This window comes from Cydia pomonella, chromosome 19, assembly GCF_033807575.1.
Source record: "Cydia pomonella isolate Wapato2018A chromosome 19, ilCydPomo1, whole genome shotgun sequence".
Classification (NCBI taxonomy): domain Eukaryota; kingdom Metazoa; phylum Arthropoda; class Insecta; order Lepidoptera; family Tortricidae; genus Cydia; species Cydia pomonella.
Window position 1 is genome coordinate 15,325,411 of NC_084721.1, and position 11,696 is coordinate 15,337,106.

Sequence of the window (11,696 nt, forward strand, 5' to 3'; positions counted from 1 at the left end):
AATCAAGTGAAAATGCGTTTTTCAGAAAATCGCAGCCAAATAACACTAGACCTTACTCATAGTGTTGTGTTCCTGCCGGTGAGTAAGGTTGCCAGAGCTCAACGAGGGGAGGGAGGGGGTTAGGGTCGGCAACGCGCATGTAACTCCTCTGGAGTTGCAGGCGTACATATGCGGGCCGTATGCTTGTTTGCCACCGACTTAGTATTTAAAAAAAAGTAACACTGAAAATCTATCAATAAGCGAGTCTGTTAGGCATACTGTAAAAAATGAACTTTTATTAAGATTTTCTAATCGCAGTATATAGCACTTCTCGGAACTCCGTAGCTGATTACGATCGCAACGAATGCCTGACAATCGAGCACAGGTCCGTCCTCTAAGCGCGCTCCGCGCGGACTGAGAGCGGGGCGTCGCTGCTGCGTGATTTATACGTGTTTTAAAAAAATATAAATTTACGGCAATGTAGGTCCCATAGTTACGATTTTTTTTTTATAGGTTAACATAAAGTTACAGTTTGCTATAATATTATTTTTAAAGCAAAATATGCGCACAATTTGCGGAAATAAAATATAATAAAACCCTGTTTTCGCCAAAAAAATGAAGAAAACTCGGAAGGTATTTTATCAGTTTTTTTAAATGAATCTTCGATTGTTAATCATTCCAGCCCCTCGTACGAGATATGTTGAATCAAATTGTAGTCATTCATGTACCAAATGATTCTTGTTTATAGCAAAATTGAGAACCGAAACGCCACATCTCACTGCAAAATTTGGAAAAGACTCCCAAAAAACCTCATTAAAAAAGAGGTTTAAAAGGGAAAATGAAAATTTGAACTGTTGGAGCCCCTAGTTTAGGAAACGATTATTTAAGTACGTTATCAGTTTTTGAATAAATACTAATAGTTACGTCGTAATCTTGAATGAAAAAGGAAGCATTTTACAAAATACGCTCGTCTGTAGGAATAAGGACTCTTAATACGCGCCCTATTGATTCCTTTGGGCGTGCGTTAATTCCACCAATTATCGACAAATTGGACAACTTGTATGTCGATTTAGGCTTGTTGGTGTATCGATTTTAAATTAAGCTGTCGTGTCGTGTTTTTTTTGATAAGGCGTGATGTGCTTGATTTAAGGTAATGTTTGGATGTCGATTGTATCTGCATTACTGTTGCAGCGTCGTTATTGACGCCACTGTATCCGATAAAACGGGATTATAACATTCGACAACACTGAAAAAATATGATCTATAGAGCACACAATAAAGTGATTTGCATTAAGATTAACTGCTCTATACAATATCAACAAATGTTTGAAAAAACAGTAAAATAAATAACAATAACCTTAACTGTTTGATAAGTTCTAAGTATTTGAAAAATGATAAAAATAAACGGACAGTCTCTACATTTTAGCCACTCAAAACAGTAAAATTTCCTGTCTTTTCGGTACAGTCAAATTGTCTGTTTTATTCCGTGGCTCATAGGGAACTGTTTAAAGCGTTAAACGTTAATGTAATAACAATTGTTTTTAAGGTTTTTTTTCCTCAGTGAATGACGCTGCAACAGTACTTCATGCATCTACAATTGACATCCTAATGTCACCTTTTGGCTGTGTCGGTTTTTTGTTTTTCTGAATTTATTGCGTTGTTTCGCCTCGTCGTTGTTGCGTAATTCCGTCTTTGTACCTCAGTGTTTTCACCAATTTGATTTTGTGATTACTGATTATCTGACAAACATTCATCAACTCATTTACAATGATTCTCTCTGATCTGCATTTGTATTGGGGCAGTCAGTAGGATTATAGTAACCTTAACATTAGAAAGAAAAGGTGAATAAACGAAGTGGTTTAGGTTTTCATATAATATTTAGCGGCAAACGCAAGAACTAGTTAACTAAATCCAATTCTGTTACCGTCTTTTATTTTAGAAATCGGGTTAAAAAAGGCATTAGACCGTAGAATGTTCAAAGGTCGACCATTTTATAATAAACGCTACATTAACCCCTTTAGTTCTTAATACCTTCTCTATAAGGTCAGTTTTTGTAGTTAATTTAGTTTTTAGGGATGAATGTAGAATGTTTGTAAAGCTTTTGTTTCAAAAGACAGCCTTCCTTAGAATTTGATCCGATACGTGATCTATTTAGCGTCTTTGGAGCTGATTCTGATTAAACATTTTGCAAAGATGATGAAGATGTAGAAAGGGAACGCAGAGCACTATCGGTTAGGGGTAACATGTTGTCACGCAGGTTTGCACGCTGTTCCCGCGAAGTCAAAATTACACTTTTTAAAACGTACTGCCAAAACCTGTACACGTGCAACCTGTGGAGCAACTACACCAAAAAAACTTAGTGCTCTGCGTGTACAGTACAACAACGCTTTAGGGGTTTGTTGGGGCTGCCCTGGCGATGCAGCGCGTCAGCAATGTTCGCCGAGTGCAGCACAGACGGCTTTCACGCAGTGTTTCGTAGCGTTGCCACAGACGCGTGCGGAGCAGCACCAACACTCTCCTGAAGGTGATTGCGGAAAGGGTCGATAGCCCTCTTAAAGCTCAGTGAATGTCAATGCATATTCGATCCAATGAGTATTATATGTTCTACTAACATTAAAGTTTTAGTTTTATAGTTTTGTTTTTCTTTGCTTTCTTTGCCATATAGGAAAAAGAATGTTAGGAATGAATGTTGATGGACGGAGAGCGGATGGTAGACCCAAAAAACGATGGATGGATTGTGTGAGAGAGTATATGAGAAAGAAAGGAGTGAGTGCTGAGGTGACGAAAGATAGAGGAGAATGGAAGAGAAGAACATGTTGTGCCGACCCCACATAACGTGGGATAAGGGCAGGAGGAAGAAGAAGAAGAAGAGTTTTGTTTTTCTTTGTTAGCTACTAATATAGTCTTGTAGACAAAAATATGGATACGTGGTTTTTAAAATAAATATTTTCAATTTCATTTAATTTTGCTACGGTTTTCATCTTGTTTTGATACGCCCTGGACGATAGGTCACGCTTATTGGTGCAAGCGGGATGTACACAAATTCGCGTTAATATTCATCTCGCTCGCGCCTATTGGTGCGTGTGAGATGCACTGTAAGTCGTGTCAAGGACATAACAGAGAGAGACTTTGCCTCCTTGTGTATTTTCTAACGCTTGTACAATGGGCTGTGCTCTGAAGAATTGTTTGACATGATGCCAACGGCCGCTTTCTATCACCGCACCGCTCGCCGTCGGCCGGGTGTTCACCCTCACATCCTAGAACCTAAATGGTCGCGTACTGTGCGGCTTAAGAAGAATGTCCTCCCGCGGATGCTTCGGCTGTGGAATGAACTTCCTGCCGAGGTTTTTCCGAGGGGCTGCAGCATGGGATTCTTCAAAAAAGGAGTGTACACGTTTTTAAAGGGTCGGCATCGCGCATGTAATATATCTGATGTTGCAGGAGTCCATAGGCTGCGGTGACTGTCGGTGACTGCTTACTATCTATCAGTTGGGCCGTATTCTTGCTTGCCACCGACGTGGTATAAAAGAAATAACAAGATCAAAACCACAACAAATTTGGTAAATCAGAATGCCGGTTCTGATCCTCTTTGACGCAATACAAAGGGCTGTGACTTTCTAATAAGGGTAGTTTCTGTACATAGTTAATGTCGATGTGGCTGGTTTCGAAATGTTCTTGGTTTGGATAAATTAATGATACAATCAAAACCCTCCCTGGAACTTAGTTTGTAAATAATCATAGGTTTACCAGATTATTCACAAAGGTATTCAGGGGGCCGATTTTTGAATTTCGAGAGCTCGATTTCGTGTAATTTTTTTTTTTTTTTTTTATTGAGGATAGGCAGGCGTTTGACCACGATCACACCTGATGGTAAGTGATGATGCGGTCTACGGTGGAGCACGCTTACCTATGAGATACCTATTTACTCTAGCCTTGAAGAGATTCAGATTGTACTCATACGGAAACACAGACTCGGGCAGGGCATTCCACTCCTTGGCAGTTCGCATAAGGAATGATGAAGCGAAACGCTTCGTGCGTATTTGTGGAATACCTACCATGAAGCGATGCCGAAGTGCCGATTGTCTGGTAGTCCAATGGTGAAATGGGGACGGAGGAATAAGGTTGTGCAATTCCTCAGCACACTCTCCGAAATGTATCCTATAAAAGATCGTTAGGCTGGCAACCTTGCGACGATGCTCTAGACTTTGAAGTCGAGCATTCGTCAAATCGTCGTCATTAATAATTCTCTTGGCTCTCCTCTCGACTGACTCGAGCGCCTCAAGCTGGTATTTGGCTGAACCATCCCACATATGTGAACAGTATTCCACACACGATCGGACTTGTGCTTGGTAAAGGTCGAGCAGCTGCCTAGGTGTAAAATACTGCCTCACCTTGTTGAGGATGCCCAGCTTTTTTGCTGCTAACTGTGCTTTCGACTCGATGTGCGGGCCGAAGTTGAGTTTCGAAGTTAGCGAGATTCCGAGAAGCTCAAGATGGTCGGTTATCGGAAGGGATACATTTCGGAAAGTAGGAGTCAGATGGAATGGACTCCGTTTAGCGGAGATAAGACACGCCTGGGTCTTACTAGCATTGAACGAGACCAAATTGGCTTCACCCCAATCGGACACTGCCTTCAGTGACACGTTCATGCGTTCGACCATTGCCCCTTGAATTCCTTTCAATTTATCTCCACTACTAGGCATTTAAATTCTACTAATATAATTGAAACGAGTGGTAAATACCACTAGATTCCCAATTTCTATTGCTCGTATTTGTAAAATATCAATTCACCGTTTTCCACAGATTTTCTAGTGACGAATTCGAGTGCTCGAAATTAAAAAATTAGCCCCCTGAGCTATTCTATACCAATAAACGTGATTTTTAGAATATTTGGAATAATGTGACAGCCACGTCGCCGCGAGTGACGTTACCCACAGACTGCGTGGTAGGTATAAAACATTCCGTAAATGTATTTGTAGAGAGGTATAATTTACAGCTGTTTAGTAGTTTGAGTAAACTACTTATACAGTACCCCAACATCAGCCAACTGGTGAATCAACTTTTTAGTTGTTGTTATTTTGTCTCATTGTCCAAGGCACAATAGTCGTATAGTTTGTTTGAACAAAATGGTATATCTTGTTCTACTAACATGCTTAGTAGATAGCCCATTATGGAAATCACTTATATAACCACACAAATGCAGGTTTAGTAAATTAAATAATAAAAAACAAAATCTGTCTTTTAAGAATAGGCAAACATAGCAATCTTAACGAGTGACACTAATAAGTTGATTCACCTAGTTATAGTTACACTTCTTTCTTTATTGAAGGTCCACGGGGTCCCAGCGCGCACAAGTTTTTTTGCAGAAATTGCAAAGCGTCTGGTTGACGTAACTGGTGATCGGAGAGAGGAAATGCCGCCAGCATCCTTGGTACAATGCCTCAAGGGCGTATTTTAGATTTAAGCTAGTTATTAATAGTACTTTGTATATATCCATAATGTAAAAAAAGATTTATTATTTTGAATATGTTTTATTTAAAAAAGGAATCCCTTAATAATTCTCTTATAATTTACCATTCAATCAATTTAACGAGAGTTTAATTTGATTGAACATTTCGAAAGCGATCACTCCCCGCTTTTTCTAATCATTTGCCAAAGTTCGAGCCTCTTGTAATTGAAATGGAGCCTAATTAGTGACTAAGTGCTACGGTACAGTAGAGCATTGGGGACCAGCTAGTTTACTTTTTAGCAAACCTGCCAGCCTACGTCGCTTAAGCCTGTGACCCAATGACCAAGGTACTTGATTGTTTTTGTGAGCAGTTCTGTGCTCAAGGTACAGGAAAAACCGTCATTCATCGTCATTTATACAAAAATTTGACTATACTATCAAATAACACACACAACATAAACTGAATGCTAAACAGGATCCCCACTCAGCATATTGCCATGGCAAGCCTGTCCGGCACGGTACCTGACTTAAAACTAAGCCTCAACTAAACTTCTTCTTTTTCGTGTCGAGGTTCCTTTTTTCATACGATGGATGCCCAGTAGGCAGGGGTGTTGACATCCCTCGCGTCTCGCGTCTGTCAGGTCCAGCTCCGAGCAGTGATGCAGGCATGCGGGGCACGCCAGCAGATGCGCCATGGTTTGCGGTACCGTGTCGCAGGTACATTGAGTCGAGGGGCTACAGAGTATCCGCCATTGTCCACATTTGGCTATGTTTTGCTTACAGCGGCTAACTTGGGAGCTGCGCCTGTTTAAGGACTTGCAAATTGGCCAAGGTTCTTTATGGCTAGGCGATAGTTGCTCCGAAGTCTGCCCGTAGGTACACGTCCGGTGGAGGGCACCAGGTGTGCCACAGCAAGCGACGCACTTCGGCCGGCTCAACCTGCAGAGGGCTGGTGCTCCGCATTAAACTTGCGACTTTTAAAATATGTTTCCTCTGCCTTATAAAATCTTAAGACGAGCTGGTGTCGGGATATGTCCATAAACACGGTATGATTTATTTGACATCTGGTTTTGTATGATTTTAATCCAGCTTTGAAAACAAATACTCTTCTTCCCATTGTATCTTAGCCCGTATTGCCGGTAGTTTAAGTATTATCAGCAAATTTTGGAGCACTCCATGAGCGCACACTCATGGAGTACCATGTACCATGGACAATCAGAAATACCTTGTCATCAGTGTAGCTGTTGTTATTAATTGATTTACCATCAATAGAGCATCCGATCTTGGCATTGTTGAGTTCGTCTAAGAGCCGGTTTAAGGATGAGTCACGTTAGAACGGCCCGGGTCCGGGCCAAGGCTTCTGACATGTCGTTTTCTGTGACGGGTGGTCGGTTATCACGAGATGCTGTCTATATAAAACTGTAGGCCTAAGATGGTCGGCTCTTTATCATTTGTCACCACACCTGTCACGTTCTAACAAGTATGTAGGTGCGAAAGTGACGGGCATAGTGGCAAGTGATGAAAATGGAACCATGCTGCCCCTGCTGATCTGTCGGAAGCCTGGGCCCGAACCCAGACAGTTCTAGCTTGAGTCATCAATTATGCGCTTAGGACTCGTATTTACAATTTAAGCTATTTCTGTTATTCTTTTTTATGTCATAAAATCTTATCTTGCGCTTGTAAGCGCTTGGCTAGGCACCCTGGTCCAACGTATATCGTTGGCTATTCAACGCGGGAACGCCGCTGGTTAGTATTTGGGATGCTTGTATTGTACCAGGTACTTACCAGTTTAGGATATATTTTTAATATTATATATTATATATATTTTTCATTTTGATGATGCGTGTTGTAGATAACATATGTATGTGTCAAGTTAGACCAAATTAACTCTGCAGCGAATTTATAGCACAGACATGCAAGTGTTATATAAACGTAATAAAATTATAGAAGTTTGAGGTTTAAAACGACACTTGCACGTATGTGCTAAAAATCGCTGCAGAGTTATATTGGTATGATATGCACATTTTATTTTGAAAAAAAAAAAACCTAAAATGGATAAGATTTCTGTAAGACCCTACTCATAGTGTTGTGTTCCTGCCGGCGAGGAGGGGCGGGTTTAGGGTCGGCAACGCGCATTTAAATCCTCTGGAGTTGCAGGCGTACGCCGTATCCTTGTACCAACGTAGTATAAAAAAAAGATCACGAAGCCAGCGCTGTGGATCTGAAGGTACTCGTACCTATGCTATTTTTTATTTAGTAAAGTTATAATAGTCTTATCTTTTATGTAAGATAAAAAGTGCAACTTTTGTTTTATCTAATCTGCGATTAAACTGGTCCATTGAAAACTTCGAGATATTATGGAAAAACTTGTCAGCTCGGCGAGAATCGAGTTTGCTCGGCTCGAGTAGAGTTGCTGAACTAATTATAGCCAGTTCATTCATAAAGAATGACTTGATAAGCCTACTACCATTTTGAAGGTCTATTAGTAGCAGATCCTTGATTGGCTTGATTCGGCAAGATACAGTAACAAAATATATATAGACGAAGCTCGCATTACATTCTTGACTTCCAAGAATAGCTCATATCGATACCACCTAAGAGTCTTAAGTTCGGTTCTAAATTCTAAGAGCGGTTCAAAGTTACGGTACAACGGAATGTAACTTCCTTATTTGTTAATGTAGTTCCATGAAATTTTGGATTTATTCTGGCAAAATTTCATAGATTATGTCCGCAATAACGGGATTCTAAAATTTATCGGAGTTTATCATATAAGAGTATCTAAGGCAGCATGGCTCCATTTTTATCGCTTGTCACTATGCTCGTCACTTTCGCACTAACATACTTGTTAGAACTTGACAGGCATGGTGACAAATGATAAAGAGCCGACCATCTTAGCCCTAATGTACTTGCACGCTTATTTAAACGGAGACAACAAGCACTAAACTTGATCCTGTATACAAGATTACGATCAAATTTTATTTAAAGCAGAAGCTTTAAATTTTTAAACCCGGACTACAAATGAAGTCCTCCCCGGACGCTCCCCGGACGCCCTCTAAACTAGGACAAATCCGGGGAAACCCGGACTGATGGCAACCCTAATTGTACCGCGTACTGTGTTGCAAGTGACTTGCCTCAGTATACAATGTTCGAGTGTAAAAATGATGTTATTTACATACATATACGTCACTTTATTTCCAGAACTACTTAACTTTCAACATGAAATTTCAATGGAAGGTAAATATTGGTATTTTAATCATAAATATATGAAAAACGGTATACTTAGGAGGCATCGATATGTATGAAAATTATCTCTTCTTCATAAATATACCATGGATGGCCCCAGCCTTGAATATAGAGACCGTGCGTGTTGGAGGGTCTGCCATGCAGCTGGTGCGCCCTATTCACGCTGGCCCCATTTCGCATTTCTGCCATCTAGTGGTTTAAATCTAAAAATGAAAACTTGACATAACGCTTCGCGCCAATGAATAGAGGGCTTCTGGGGATCTACCGCGAAAATCGAAGTTCGTCAATTGCGGGCATTTTTCTCTGTCACTCTAATTACGTCTTAATGAGAGTAAAAGAGAAAGATCCCCGCAATTTGCGAAATTCGGTTTTCGCGGTAGGCCCCCTGATCTGCCGTCTACAGTTCATGCACTCTCCCTATTACCCAAAACACCATTTCCCGCTATAAAAAAGTTGTGATTGGTTAATAAAAGATTTGATTGTCTAAAATATAATTGTATATTCAAAAACTCTTGCCTTGGCTTTACAGTTCCGTGGAGTCAATTTGAGCTCTAGTGAGACTTCAATAGTTTTACGGCCCGATTCGAACTTTAAGATACGATACCATATAGATCGGATATGTCAGTTTCAAAGGTGACTATTTTGTTAGTTTTAGTTTGTTGGTAACCGAAAGCTGCTGTCTCCCGTCCTTGTGTGTATATTTATTATATAGTAGGCATATGTATATAGTTTACTTTTTTTAAAGTTTTTACATCTCCAAACTAAATGTATTAACCGTGGAGACTATACTTACGTCTCTGTAAAAATATAATATAATTGACTTATAGGATACATGCTAGTTCTGTATTCTGTAGAATTAGTTTATAAAACTTAACAGTTTTAGTGCGATTTATTTAATATAAATTTCATTTTAACACTTGGAGAGACTTTACACCTCCAAATCGTTTTAGTACTCTGACATTGGGGACCTTTTACATCTCCAAATTTAATGTATTATTTCCATAGAGACTATACATCTCTGTTATATTGTAGTAATTATTTATTTTAAGATTCTTATAATGTAATGTTCGCCAAGGTATTGACTGTTATAGTTATAAATGTTGCATTACGAAGCTACATTTATAGATAGATAGATAGAATTTTTATTGGTATTAATCATACACTGTCAGTTACATTATAATAATTTATAAAAAAATGATGATAAAAATTAGATAAACATGTCAATATATCATTTAAATGCATATAACTATAAATTAATAATGTCAACAAATTATATAAAGAAATTAAAAACAATAACAAAAGATATTAATTCAAATTACAATCACAGAAACGACTTATAATGAAATAATAATAATAATAATAATAGTTACAATTCCATTAATTGGACATATTAATCCTCCAGGAACTCATTTATAAATATAACAGCCAATTCATATAATATGAATGTTACTTTAAATCTTTAAAATATTGTATTGAATTGTAAAAGAACCCTTGAGGCCGACTTGCAGAATAAATTTATGAATTTTGAATAAACATTTATCCAATTGAAATAATATATACGTAACTACGTAAAAGTTAAGTTATACGTGAGCACTACAGGAGTTAGTGTCGTTTAAACTGAAATAAATCCATGCAGACATGTTACTCTTGCGCCTATAATCCGTAACTACATTCGAACGGTCATGCAAATCTGAACCTTACTGCGTAGTAATATGATATATAATAAAATGAGTTGTCGATTTTAGTTAGGGTGGATATTCTTAATATACAAAACACGCTCGCTTGAGGCGTCTCGAATGATAAATGGCTCAGCAAATCCAAGGACATATTCCCATCCCTTTCCTACCCCACGTCTCAGTAACCAGTGTAAGCGAGAACTCTGAGTAGGTATACGGTTACATTAAAGAGATTTGTTTAACACTGATTCTTTGATTTTAAACTGGACTAATCCCAATAAGGCCTAGTTTCCCTTCTGGGTTGAAAGGGCAAATGGCATTCGCTTTCGTAAAAACTGGTGCTAACGCCAATTCTCGGGGTTAGTTGTCAAGCAGACCCCAGGCTCTCATAAGCCGGTGCGATAAGCCGGGAAAAACGCTAGGAAGACTCGTAGAAATTTTACCTTAGTGATGATTGACCATTGCTAAACATTATCTAACTACAAATAAATAAAAAATAAAACTAAAATTTGTTTATTTCAGACCATCCGATCCATATTATGTTAGTTAATCAAAACAACTTAAATACATCCTATATTAGTACTTACATAAAAACACTTATAACTATTTACTATATAACATCCCTGCGTGTAGAGAGGGCAAGATGGTTTATTCAGCCCTGCCTATCACCACCTCAACCCAGTACTTTGTGAGGCGGCAATCTGCACGTTCAGACAATGTCCTCAAGAGCCGGTTGCTACTGCCACGCACGCGCTTCAGCAGTGACGCTATTCTTTTACGCCTAATGGCGTAAAAGTCATCTATTCGCGCCTCTGCAAACATGCCCGAAGCACTACAAAACCTGTCCACAAAATTTCACGAGAATAGGTTCAGAAATGCGACCTGCAGATGAAACATCCGGACATACGAAAGCATTTTTGTTCAAGCTGAAATAGAGAACAGACGCTTACACTCGGTCAATTAAGGTTAAACCCGATACCAAGAACCTTGCGCGAGTGGACGGAGTTTATACCCCTCACCGCACCACCCGCTGCAAAAGATTGAGCGCGCAGAACTATGCTTTTGAAATAGAATTTAGCTTGTTCGCGCAACGCAACACAGGTCCGTCTAGCAACACGACTTGCCCTGCACTGACTATACGGATGAGAGCGGGGTACTGGTAGAAAGTAGAAACCTAGGCTGGATTTAGACTTATTTTTTTAGGTATTGAGGCATAGTTTTTTGAATTTGCAAAAAGCAAGAAAACCAAATCATTTTATAGTGTTTTGTGAGAAATATTCTAAAGGTTCACATCTTTTTGAAAAAAGTTGTAGTAGTAATAAGGATACAACTGAAAGAAATAGGGGTGA